We start from the raw sequence: 14,851 nt of genomic DNA on the forward strand, positions 1-14,851 counted from the left end.
TGCTGCCATCAACTATTGGACGCAGCCTCCAGGCTGCCTTCGGATACTTCCTTACGGCCGATACCCTCTTTAAGGTCCGCTACGACACGCTCACCCTTCCCCCGCGAGCGGGGGGCCTCGGCCTTGTCAATGTGCGACTCCGTGCGGCGTCCTTGTACATGTCCACCATGCACAAGCAGTGGCACGGGGGCACCTCCCTTACGCGCAGCTTGCTGGAAATTCTTGTGCCCGCGACCATAACACAACCAGTACCAGTCGGACACATCAAGTACCATCTGACGCACATTTCTGATTTCATCGGCGACTTCAGTTATGCTTACACACACTTACCGACCACGCGTTCTCCTCAACCTAAAGATTTTTACACCCCACTCCTTCGTTCCATATCCAGCAACAATATCGAACTGAGACATCCGTCCACGCGGTGGCCCACGGTTTGGCGTCACATCCACCAGCCTTTTCTTCCCTCCAACGTCCGGGCAACATGGTACCAAGTCGCAAATGAAAAATTCGCCACAAATCATCGTCTTCACGCCATCGGACTAAAAGACTCTCCACTTTGTTCCATTTGCCACCTCGCGGATGACGATGTCCATCAACTGACTTGTGCTGCCACCAGTGACATCTGGAAACTTGCCCGACAGTTCGTTGCCTGTTACCTCCGCGTTCCGCCGGACTCGGTTGACCCATGGACTTTTATCCATCCTGAGAATACTTATTTCCCCGCCACCAAAAATCATGCGATTGTATGGGTCAAGGGATGGTCGATCACCTACATGTATAATAATGGCGACAAATCACGTGCCGGCCGAAGTGGCCGTGCGGTTAAAGGCGCTGCAGTCTGAAACCGCCGGACCGCTACGGTCGCAGGTTCGAATCCTGCCTCGGGCATGGATGTTTGTGATGTCCTTAGGTTAGTTAGGTTTAACTAGTTCTAAGTTCTAGGGGACTAATGACCTCAGCAGTTGAGTCCCATAGTGCTCAGAGCCGTTTGAACCATTTTGAACAAATCACGCCTTGATTTCTGGCAGTCCTTGCAAACCGCCCACAGTGAAGTCGAACACCGACCGCGCTACCACGCCTTCTTCGCCAATTACCTACATGCGATCTTTACGTCACCCCCGCTCAGTTGGATGGTGCCACACGCAGACAGCACTCCTGCCACCCCTGCTGACATCTGAGACCCCCCGCACTACTTTCTACATTGTAACCCACAGTGGAGTAGGCGCATGGACACGCGCCTCCTTTCTTTTGTGCACTGCACCAGAAAACACTGGTTTTTCCCTCACTCCACTGTATATTGCTTCACACCTCTTAGCTTACATCAGTATTACTATTCTTTTTTTGCTACACCTTGTTCATAAAAAAAAAATTGCTCGCCTTGTACGAGTATAATGTCTTGTGTTATTTTAGCTGGAAGGATGGCATTTCTGTTGTATTTAAGTTTGTACCAATAAAGATCTTTTGTTCATTTACCCTGTTCCTGGTGGAAAAATAATAAAAATTAAAACAAAAATAAATCAAAAAGCTACTTTGAGGGAGTGATTCAGGGACGGGAGGGGGGGGACATCGCGGCCAGGCCTCGGATTCCGACCCCTGCCCGCCTTGTCTCCACCTACTCATAACTGAACACTCTTAAAAAACAAAAAAAAAAGGGCGCTAATGCTCTGCTTCCTGGACTCGGGTAGGCGCGCGGGCCCCGGATCGAATCCGCCCTGCGGGTTAACGATGGGGGCCGGTGTGCTGGCCAGCCTGGATGTGGTTTTCAGGCGGTTTTCTACATCCCATTAGGTGAATACCGGGCTGGTCTCCACGTCCCGCCTCAGTTACACGACTCGCAGACATTTGAAAAAGTATGCACTATTCCTGGCTTACACTAGACGTAGATAGCTGGGGTATACTAATTCTGTACCAGTTGGTATGGGGTGGTGACAGGAAGGGCATTCGGCTATCCTCTGACACTAACATCGCCAAATCCGTAGTAACAAGGCCGACCCCACTTTGCAGTGGCGCAAAACCTCAAAGATAATAATGATGTAGCAGCAGTAACCGATCTAACAACTGCGCCAGACACTTGTTGTCTTATATAAGGCGTTGCCGACTGCAGCGCCATATTCAGCCTGTTTACATATCTCTGTATTTCAATACGCATACCTATACCAGTTTCTTTGGCGCTTCAGTGTAGTTTTATTTCTTACACTTTCGTCTCTAAGACATCATTTTTGGGTCCACATCGGACCCTCTCCACAACCGCTGCACCAGGCAGAAGGACTCCTTGCAGCCGGAGCATTGGTCACGGGTGTGAATTCCCGAAACCCTCCTATGGACCTGTAACAAAACAATTTTGTATAAGTCACTTTCTGTGTATTTTCCATCAGCACATAGGATAACTGAAAATATTAAACGTCTAACAAGATGGTGACCTGTCAAATGTCATTTCTTCACCCACAAAATCGAAATAAAAACGTGAACCCAAAGTAGGCTTTTGATGATATCGCAGAATGGCTACTTACGATGATGGGCAGTTCAATTTAGGATGCTAGCATCAAATTCCAATCATAACTGTATGTACCGTTCTCAAGTTATTCTTTCTTTCTTTCTTTTGCTACCGCCTTTATCCCGCATTGTGCGCAGGGTCGGCAGGGTTAAGTACGGATCTGTCATGGTTAATTTTAAGGGGTGGCCGGATGTCCTTCCTGCCGCCACCCCATATGCCCGGGACGGAAGTAGTGTACCCCAGATGTCTGCGTCTAGTGTAAATCGTGAAATAGTGTGAATGTGTTTCAGATATCTGCGAGTCGTGTAACTGAGGCGGAACGTGGGGACCAGCCCGGTATTCACCTAGGAGGATGTGGAAAACCGCCTAAAAACCACATCCAGGCTGGCCAGCACACCGACCGTCGTCGTTAATCCGCCGGGCGGATACGATCCGGGGCCAGCGCACCTACCTGAGTCCAGGAAGCAGCGCGTTAGTGCTCTCGGCTACCCTGGCGGGTGTACCGTTCTCATGTTATGTTTCCTGGCAATTTGAATAATATAATAGCGAGGAAAACGCGTTTATAGTTTTGGGTTACATTTTCTGATGGTAAGCTAAACTTACTTCTAGTCAGCGATTCCTGGATCACCACAATCCTTCCAGATCCAAAAGGAGGTCCTCCTCCGTCTTCTTGGTCGCCATGGTGGTCCTGCGGACCTCTTCGGCAGCATCTGTCTACCGCTGCTTTGCTCTCTTGATACGCTTTTCGTCCGCTTTAGAGCAGAAGTTGTAGCAGGTTGGTCCGATCTCAAGTTCGACAACGTACGTAACTCCATAATGCCTGTTAGGCCAGTGGTTCTCAACATTTCTTAGACCATTGCCCCTGAGTGCAATCATACATTAGCTAGTACCCCCGCCCTTTCCACCCTTGCCATCTGTTACTCCCCCTCCCATATCATCACCAACTTCAGCAGCTAATCAAACTGTAGAATTAAATTCTTTTCTTGGAACACTTTTATTTTTTTTAGATTTTATCCATATTTTGCAGATTCAAACGTGACTGTACTCAATAGACTGGAGGTATGAATTAAAAAATGCCTTCAGTCACAATTTTTCGTGTTTTATTCAGTACATTGTTTATTCAGTACACTGTTGAGTGTACTGAATAAGACACTTTTAAGATGATGAATGATCAGTGATATTTAGGTAGTGTATGTGTGTGTGTGTGTGTGTGTGTGTGTGTGTGTGTGTGTGTGTGTGTGTGTGTGTGTTAGAGTGAATGACGAAGGAACTCGTGGTGCATGGAAAGTGACACACACAATTCCTTCTCAGAAAAGAAAGCTAGCTATCCACAGTGAGGCCAGACACTTGTAATAAAACATGCTTTCCCTGCAGCACTCCTCTCCATTGCGGTACTTGCTTGACCTGCACACTGCAATCCTATTTAAAATCAAACAAGTTCATATGTGTGCACTATACCTCCTGTTCATAAACCACTTGGTTGCTGCACTCTTTACTTCTGAACTGGTAGAAACTGGAAGACTTGAGGCTGCTAATGCTTTACGTCTGACCGCAACCACTAATAGTAGTAATAATAATATTAATAATAATAACACTGTGTACAGCACTATAGTAGCCCTTATGTAATTACTTCTGTGTCGTGCTGTCAGTTAATTCATTTATCTGTTTCGAAGAGAGTAATTAAGCAATTTCTGGACTACTGCAGATACTATCTACAACTTGGAGAAGACATTTTCTTGAGATATTTAGCTCTTGTTACGTATAAGTCTCACTTTTATCGTCAGCGACAACGGGACAAAGCACAAGATATGTGTGTAGTGGATGCACTATGTGAGGAACCTGTAACCTGAACCTCATTAATGCTACTACTTATTGATAATTTATATAATGAATATTAGTCTCACAAAACTGCGATAATAGTAATGATTTTTTGAAAATAATTTAGTTTTGTGACTGAAACGGAATCGAATCATTTAGTTTTTACACCAGAGAAAATTTTGTTTTACCTTTCAGGGGATAATAACCCACAGATTAGGAACCACTGTGTTACGCCGTCGTTGAAATTACACGTCGACTATTTTGTTGCCGCAGAGAGTGATTGTCGGAGACACTTAAAAAAAAACCTATTTTCAAGGACTATCCCCTTAAAAGAAATGTGTCCCACAAGTGAATAACAACGTGATATGACTAACGTTTACCGTATATACTTTAGTGGCCGCCGGCCGCTGTGACCGAGTGGTTCTACGCGCTTCAGTCCGGAACCACGCGGCTGCTAAGGTCGCAGGTTCGAATCCTGCCTCGGGCATGGATGTGTGTGATATCCTTAGGTTAGTTAGGTTTAAGTACTTCTAAGTCTAGAGGACTGATGACCTCAGATGTTAAGTCCCATACTGCTCAGAGCCATTTGAACCATTTGAACTTTTATTGGCCAGGAACTTTCTCGTAGCGTGACGGAATAATGAAAGGGGATTTAACATAAGCTAAACCAAAGTAGCTTGAAACCATAACCTCTCAAATGGTTCAAATGGCTCTGAGCACTATGGGACTTAACATCTGTGGTCATCAGTCCCCTAGAACTTAGAACTACTTAAACCTAACTAACCTAAGGACATCACACACATCCATGCCCGAGGCAGGATTCGAATCTGCGACCGTAGCGGTCGCGCGGTTCCAGACTGTAACGCCTAGAACCGCACGACCAATCAAACAGAGGAACTATCCTTGCTTCCTTGAAATTGAGTTATAGCAAAGAAACTAATCATGCTCACATGAAATTGCCGAGTACCTCACATGAATAAATCTGAAATATCACGTACAGTCTATTTAGCAAAGACAGTGCAAGCAAACAGCCATCTCGCTATACTCCTGGATGATATCACTTCAGCGTTCCCATTTCAATATCACAAGGCATGTATCAGTATTAAATAGTTCAGTACGTCCCAAGAGGAAAGCAGAGTGTGTTCACGTCAGCAGAAACGAAGAAAGTCCCCCCTTGTCCACCAGCCATGCGAGGCCTCAATAACCAATTGTAAGCACTTAATGATACTACTGTTTGCCTAATCATAGAGGTTAAGTAGAGTGCTTAAGACATGCCTTTGCAGTTCTCAACCAAAGCTGAAGCTACTCTAGCGGACGGAACACTGATCACATGTCTTTTGAGACATACAAGTACTTTATCGACCATTTATGAATACATAGTATGGAAGAAGTCTTACAGCACACTGGTTTCACATGATACCAGAAGAAAGTCGACTGGCTTCATTTCCGATCTGTTAAAAGGTGCCGGCCTGAGTGACCGAGCGGTTCTAGGCGCTACAGTCCGGAACCGCGCGACCGCTACGGTCGCAGGTTCGAATCCTGCCTCGGGCATAGATGTGTGTGATGTCCTTAGGTTAGTTAGGTGTAAGTAGTTATAAGTTCTAGGGGACTGATGACCACAGCAGTTGAGTCCCATAGTGCTCAGAGCCATTTGAACCATTTTTTTGTTAAAAGGCCATGAAATATCATATGCATTCATGCCATTGCTGTATGTTTTCTAGTATCATCTACCAATCCTCCCTTTACATCGTGGTGTCGATATTCATCTCTTGAAATGTAGACAAGATCTTTCCTGGTTCATCTAAGAACACGATATTCTTTACCATATTATGGATAAAAGTGTTCAATGCAATCGGCTGACTCCTTGTATGGTAGCATTCAGCTAGCGTCTACAAGCATCGACTGGAATAATGCACTTATAGTGTGCTTTTGCCTTGGCTTTCACGCAATATTTCATCTATGGAAGGCGGTCTCGAAGTAAATCGACGGTCTCGCAAATCAATTTGTTTTCAAAACACTTTTTCCCAACAACTATGACCAATAGTTCCATCTGTTGTAGGATTCTATAGCATATTGTAAGCGCCAACGTTATACTCCTGGGGGAAAAGGTGCTAATTTCAAATAATCATAACGAGTTTAGAAAACAATGAGTCGCGTGAAAAACTATCGTTCATTTGCTGAACTTTGCACACGATAGCTCACAAAGAATAAATGCAAATGAAAATACTTCCTGTCTCTGCAAATTTTCGGACACTGTACTACACTATCAATGGATAACCAAAAGACGATCATACGGGACGTCTACATAAATATACAAGCCGCTTTTAGTGAAATTGCATGCTTAAGGAATAACGTCTCAGTTATGTGACTGGATTCATGATTTCCTGTCAGAGAGGTCATAGTTGGTAGTACTTGATGGAAAGCCGTCGAGTGAAACAGAAATAATTTCTGGCGTCCCACAAGGTAGTGTGTAAGGCGGCTATAATTTCGCACCTTACAAGCACTCATCTACATACTTTGCCGTGATTTACAGCCGGAATTAGGTATCATTTGATAGGTTGTACATCGTATATATGAACATTTAACGAAGACTGACATTGCCACGTACACCTTGTAAATAGTGGTTAACGCTTATTGCATGAAAGGTGACGGAGTGTCTTTATTATCAAAACGGCGTAATGAATGATTGCCTATACTAGTAGAGGTTGGAAGGCCAGTGGAAATGAAACGGCTGGAGTAACTGAAGCCCTGGGTGGAAAAGCCCGCACACGTGTATTGGTCCTGCTTAACACAGGAAGTAGCCAAGACGGACCGTCGGAGAACCTGAGCGCAGAAGCACAACACAGCGGCGGCCGGCCGATATTGTAGCGGGTCGGAAGAATAACCGGATAATACTTCGGAAACTCTGAAAATCTTGGACGCAGCAAAGAGGAACGAGGAAGCGTTACCTCGGAAATCACGCAGGCTAGGTTATTTCCGAGGATTTTTACTCTGAGAAGCGTACCATTGTATGTATTCCTAATTAACGAGGATAGGTATTTCCTCGCAAACTTTCCGCCCTGGACGACAAAGGACTAAAATGGGGTTGGTCGGCGTTCGGAAGAATCTGTGAATCTGTACAGAGGGAGAATATTCCGTGGTTTAGAGAATATGATTCACCTTCTGCAGTTACGAGGGAGGAGAGCCAAGCTTTGCTGGGAAGCCAGCGGTGGAGAGAAAGAGGTCTGACGTTTTGAGCGCCCATGTTTCACTGTCGCTCAGTATCAGATTTATTGCTACAGACGGACTTGCTGTCTTTGCACTCAGGAGATTTTACTGTACTGTACTGTTGCGAACTTATAGGATTCTGGACTTCGCCTCCGGGTAGGAAATTGTCGTTGAGTACGCAGCGTTCAGTGATCGAGGGCATTTCTTCTGCCTATACTCACGTTGAGACGTTATCTGAACTCCGTCCTTGTGGCTGGGAGATCGCGTTTCTCGTCTGTAGAACACAGAGAGGAGAAGACAATATTAGATTATAGTAGTCAGAGGACCGTCTTCTGCCGTCCTAGTGTTTGAATGAGGTTTTTTTTATGCTTTGTGGCTGGAGTTCTTCCGTCGTCGCAGACGTGTACAAGAACCACCACTCCGACGCACCGGACGCAGTACATACGGTGATATTGCTAATTGCTTCGTCTTATTAGGGCTACAAAGCTAAACAGCTGTGATCACGTAAATTTTATTTCCACTGAGGTTGCGCACCACTGTAGATCTTCTTTGAAAGTAGTGTCTTCTAGAATTTGGTACGTAGATGATGTCAATTATCTCGCGTTATTTATATTAGATCGCTTAGCCATAAAAAAGGGGCAGGTTTGGGCAATTGATCGATCATATTAGTTAGGAAATCCATTTGTTTCTCTTTATGTCCATTGGACATTGATATATAAACATTTGTAATATATAAAGGGGTTTTAATATACAATAAATTTATAATAAGAAACAGCATTTATCATTTGTAGTTACAAGTTCTCTTAATTATTCATTTACATTGATGTTTAGTTTATATGTTAAAGAAAAAGAAGGAGGAGATAATGTCACCATTAAGAGACCCGAAGATCTGCTTCAAGGGGTAGTCAGACAGGGCCAGATTTTCATTTTCGCATTCAGTATTTTCCGTTGCGCACATTCATTTTACACCCGTCTGAAGTAGCATCTTTGAAGTGTTAGAGGCCCTCTGCAGTTCCTTACCTATATAAACGATTTAGGAGACAATCTGAGCCGCCGTCTTAGGTTGTTTGCAGATGATTCTATCGTTTATCGTCTAGTAAAGTCATCATAAGATCAAAACAAATTGCAAAACGATTAGGAAAGATATCTGTACGGTGCGAAAATTGGCAATTGGTCCTAAATAATGAAAAGTGTGAGATCATCCTCATGAGTGCTAAGAGGAATTCGTTAAACTTCAGTTACTCGATAGATCAGTGAAGTCTAAAGGCAGTAAATTGAACTAAATACCTAGGAATTACAATTACAAACAACTTAAATTGGAAAGAAGACATAGAAAATGTTGCGAGGAATCCGAACCAGTGACTGTGATTTATTGGTAGAACGCTGAGAAGGTGCAACAGATCTACTAAAAAGACTGCCAACACTAGTCTTGTCCGTCCTCTTTTGGAGTACTGGAGCGCGGTCTAGGATCCTTACCAGATATGATTAACGGAGTGCATCGAGAAAGTTCAGAGAAGAGCAGCACGTTTTGTATCATCGCGAAATAGGGGAGAGAATGTCACTCATGATACAGGATTTGGGATGGACATCATTAAAAGAGAGGCGTTTTTAGTTGTGGCGGAATTTTCACACGAAATTTCAATCACCAACTTTTTCTTCAGAATGCGAAAATATTTTACTGACGCCGACCGAGGGAGAAACGATCATCGTAATAAAATAAGGGAAATCAGAGCTTTCAGGGAAAGATATAGGTGTTCGTATTTTCCGCGCGCTGTTCGAGAGTAATATAGAATTTTTGTGAAGGTGGCTCGATGAATCCCTGCCAGGCACTTAAGCGTGATTTGCAGAGTTTCCATGTAGATCCAGATGTAGATATGATTGGATAGAAGAAGTGTTGCCAGTTCAGTCAGGTTGGACCCCCTGCCAGTGTTTACTTGCGAGTACGTGCCCGTCGTTCGTTACGTTCACGAGTTCTGCTTAGCGTTGCTTAGTAGTAGCGTCTGAGTCGACGTTGATTTGTCTGTCGTTTCTTCTTCTAAGGCGCCGTCGTTTTTCGTTCTACCGGTGATTTATAGGCGACAGGAGTTAGGGTATTTTGTCAGCCAGGGTCGCGGCTACGTCAGTTGGGCCGAGGCAAAACATGAATAGGGCCAACGACAGGAATCCACGACTAGGCGAATCTTCCGCCGCCCCTTGGCACGGCAATGTGACACCTGCCGATCGACGTCCATCCCGACAGGCTGCCGGGGGCTCCGTTACCGACACCACGCAACGGGCTAAGGACCGAGCGCACCCCGCCCTCTGCCATAAGTCACTGGTAACCACTGACAGTGATACCGATTGTCGAGAGCCCTGCCGACAGCCTCGCATGACGGACTGATCTTCCAATTCGTCTTCTGACGACTCCCATTGCCGCCTGGTGACAGACCTTTCACCCAGTGACTGTCACGCCTTGTCGGCTCCAAAGACTGATCCACCACGTAGACACACCATCGGCTGCTGCTTCGTCTACACAATCTCTTCGGCCAACAGGCCTTCTGGGGACTGCGCCCCTGTCGGTCCCCCCCCCCCCCCCCCCCCCCCCGTCCCCCGCCCGTGGCCCAAAACTAAACGGTCATCCACTAGTGCCCCATTGCACGACCGTGATCTGGATTCAGATTTCAGATGCCTCCAACAAAAGAAGGAGAAGATCCCTCCTATCGTCGGTTACAATGCCATGAACCACATTAAACTGAACACCGAACTGCAACGCCTTAATAGGCCAACTGTTGGCGGTTTACTAGCAACGAGCCGGCCGAAGTGGCCGTGCGGTTAAAGGCGCTGCAGTCTGGAACCGCAAGACCGCTACGGTCGCAGGTTAGAATCCTGCCTCGGGCATGGATGTTTGTGATGTCCTTAGGTTAGTTAGGTTTAACTAGTTCTAAGTTCTAGGGGACTAATGACCTCAGCAGTTGAGTCCCATAGTGCTCAGAGCCATTTGAACCATTTTACTAGCAACGCCATGAAGTCGAGGGCTATGGTTACTATATCCAACAAGTCTGGCGACAGGAGAACGAAAACCATCATCAAAGATCTTCCCTGCAAGGTTACTGAAACAGACATCACGCATGAATTACTCTGTCTCAAGTTCCTGGGCCCTTTCGTACACCAATACAACAAGAGGAACCCTGAGACCTGCAACCCTATGCCAACCAATGTCGTCTCTCTTGTTAGGAGAGAACACGTCAAACGCATTTACCAAGTCAGGTATCTCCTGTGCGCCAAGATACGTATTGAATTATATTGTCACGTAGAGGAAGGTGGGAGCCACTGTGTCATCGATAATGTGTGGTATCACAAGTTTCAATCCCCAGCGCCTCCACCAGAATAATGTCACGTAGAGCAAGGTGTAAGTAGATGACTGACGAACACTAACTTCACTTAACGAAGGTTTATTCAGCACTTGCACATACAAGAGCGCGCAGCGTACTGCCTCCGACCAGAACACATACGGTATATATACAGCTACACAACATTCCAGTACAACGATTCTTGCCATTTGTGGATACTTCTAGAATATACTCGAACCGAATATAAAAATTAAAATCTTTCAGTTCAGGAGAATTTTGAACGCACGACCCTCCATGCAACAATCCAGTAGCATAACCACTACACTACGACAACTGCGCTACTCGGATTCTGCGACAATATGAAGACCGAAATGGTCCATCTATCTGCCATAGGTGTCATCGTTTGCGACGCACCACCAGTTGCTGCTCACTGCCTTTCCGTCGTGTCAAGTGTGCCAGCCCGCATGCATCAGAGGAATGCAAGCTCCTGGACTCAGAAAAAACCACGTGCTCCCGCTTTTTGGGCATCGTTCACGAGTCCCTCCATCTTACCTCCTGGAAGGGTTGCCCCATATACCAGAAGGCGATGAAGTGTTTCCGCCCTCCAAGAAGAAAGCCAAGGACAAATCGGCAGCCCCCGTCACTGCAGGACAGCCCACTTTTCTCCATCTTACGGGGTAAACCCAACGACCATCAAACCACAGATACTCAGGCACCTGACGTACCTGCGACACAGGCAAATCCTCTGGCTCCGTACCCTACGACTTCTTTTGCCACTGCAGCTCAGTCTACTCCCTCTCATCCATCTCCTGTGATGAATACCCAATGCCCACCAAACAGAAAGGCCATCTGCAACCTCCTCACGTCCACCTGTTGAAGTGCCACAACCCTCCACCCTCCACTGTGGCGCCTCCTAAACCAGTCATCCCCCCCTCCCCCTCCCGTGGCCTGCTGGAAGGTCAAGCAGCCCACCCTTGATATTCCCCAGTGGTGGAGACAGATGCTTCGTTTCGGGATGACATGAGAGAGGTCCTCCAGGTCATTTCTCTGCTCACACAGGCCCACATCAGAGCTGTCATTCGTGAAACAGTTCAAAAGATCTGTCTGTCAGAGGATGGGCTTACAAAGGTCATCACCCTTGTTGAAGGGCTCAACCAGATTTTTTATTATGGTGAATCGTCCACTGCACAACCACTAGCCCCCTCGGGATCTCGTCGTCTGTATTTTTAATGGTAATGGCATTAAACGGATGAAGACTGAACTCAACACCTTCCTCTATGACTACCATGTCGTAGAGGAATGTCTCAGAAACCTACCTCAAACTGGAAGACGATTTTAGTTTACGCAACATGGTTTGCTGTTGCACAGACCGACTCCATCACCGAGGTTTTCCTACATAAGACTCTCACCCATAATCGCGAGGTTCTCCAACCACTAGAACATGTAGAGGCCACGGTGGTCACTGTCTCTGCCTGCCTTGGTGTTATTACTTCTTGAAGTGGGCCTACCCACATTGACGTCATTTGACAAACTCATTGTTCGGTCAGACCCCATGCTAAGCATACGGATTGCCACTGTCGCGCCGCTAATCCGAAGGGCACAGCCCTCATGCATAACACTGTTCTGTCTGTGATAATGTTATTTATTCTGCTACCGGCTTCGATTTTAAACCATCGTCAACGGCCGCTGTACAACATACGAAAGTGAACAATATGACAATGCCAAACGAAATAAGACAAAACAGAAAAAAACCGTTACATCAATCGAAATACTTACAAAAATTATCCCAGATGTATCACATGCCATACATGCTTTGACATACGATACCAACGAAAACCATATTGCCAATAAAAATGAAAAATTGCAGCAAGATGAAAATTTGATGTCACATTGACAGAGAGACAACATGCCATGTACATCAACACAATTTAGAGACCTTCAAACTCAAGGATCAAAATCCAAAGAAGCTCCCATTAAACACTATTGTTGTAATCAGATTACAAAAATTGAAGTATTAACAATTCTAAGTAAATATAAAGCAAAAGGATAACAGGATTGATGAATTCATGAATAGACAATATTTTACAATCTAGTCAAAAATGTAAGCATCTAAAATGAAAGCTAAAGATCAGTCCATTAAATTACAATCAGTCAAGCCATATCTGACGGTAATACACATTAAAGCAAATTAATATGAAGGAAATGCAATTTGTAGGATTGAAGGAAAGTGAAAAAGGAATGTAGAATATATAGATGTAAAACATTTAAAATTTTATGCATATGCCACAACCTATTTCTTTTATGTGAAGAAACCTGATATACATTTAGACTGTTAGACATTCGTTAGAAGAATATGTCATCCAATGTCTACACAATCACAAAATGTAACTGAAATTCCATACTATGAAATAGATTAAAGTTAATAAAGAGATACGGTATGATAAAAAGTCAAAGTAAAACATATTTGTAAGAAGCGTCTAAACTGTTACACACTAGTTAGAAGAATATGTAATCCAATGTCTACACGACCGCAAATGTGATTGAGATTCCATTTATCATACATATAAAAATTAATAGAGAGATACGATATGCTAAAAAGTCGTTGTAAAACATATGTAAAATGCTCTGCAGATTAAAAAAAAAAGCAAAACGGATAATGGCAAGGGGGAAGGGGGAGGAAGGAACACAGATGAAATAAATAGGGGATCATAATTGAATAGAATTGTAGTCTAAGAAGGCCCACTCAAATATTTGAAACTGTCAATAAAATTATTTAAGAAACTTTTGGTTTTGAGTTCCACCCGCTCATTGAGAACTTTTTATTGATGAATAATCCTATTTGCAAAAATATTGTTTCTTCTAGAACGTTCATAAACACACCATTTTCAGCTCTATGCAACATTTGCATCTGATCAGCAATTCTATCCAGTGTATGACTGTGATCTTAAATGCGTACGTAATGCAGAGGTACTACTCGGATAGGAATGTTCATTAAATCTGATTCTTCATTTCCTTCCTGTTTGGCCAATTTACGTTTTGTCACTTGCAAACAACTAATTGTGTACATGCGTGACGGATCGTAAACTGATTTTTAATGAATATTCTGGTATAATTTTTGCCGTAAATTATCTTCAGTTTGAAATAAACCCATCAAAGACATTTTAACTCTTCTAAACCTCACCAAGTCGACTATTCGTGATTTGATTGTGAAGTGGGAAAGCGAAAGAACAACCATAGTTAAAACAAGACGGGGTAGACTTTATGTACTGATAGATAGGGTCCATCGAGCGTAGCGGAGGGTGGTTGTCCAAAAACGCACGAAATCAGCCGAACGAACCAGTCGTAAGTTCCAAAGAGCTATTACCAATGTAGCTAGCACAATGATTGCACGTATGGTTTAAAAGGAGTAGGGTAGAATGATCGAGCAGCTTCACGCCACACATTTCTACAGACAGAGCTAACCGATGCTGGAAGTTGAGTATAGAGCGACGCTACTGGATAGTGGATGATTGGAAACGATTATTTTGGAATGATGAGTGACGTTATACCCTGTGGCAATAGGATATCAGGGTATGGATTTGTCGAATGTCTGGAAATCGTTACTTGCAATGTGTAGTGCCAACAGTGAAGTTCGGAGGAGGTGGTGTTACGTATGATTTTGGGGTTAGGGGTTAGGTACTGGTCCCCTTTTTCACTTAACAAAACGCTGAATGTCCAAGGACAAGAACACATTTTACAACATTATATGCCGCATACAATAGAAGAACAACCCGGTCACGATGACTGTTTGTTTCAGCGTGACAAAGCACCCTGCCATAAAGCAGCATCTGTGAGGCAATGGATTGTGGACAGTGACATTCTTGAAGTGGACTGGCTTACCCAGAGTCCCGACATGAGCCCTATAACATTGTTTATGATCCATCCGAATTTTTTAAAATAATTTTTTGCTTTAAAATTATTGCCTATTGGTACTATATTTTCTGTATACGTAAAATGAAGT

This window comes from Schistocerca serialis, chromosome 3 (genome assembly GCF_023864345.2).
Source record: "Schistocerca serialis cubense isolate TAMUIC-IGC-003099 chromosome 3, iqSchSeri2.2, whole genome shotgun sequence".
Lineage (NCBI taxonomy): Eukaryota > Metazoa > Arthropoda > Insecta > Orthoptera > Acrididae > Schistocerca > Schistocerca serialis.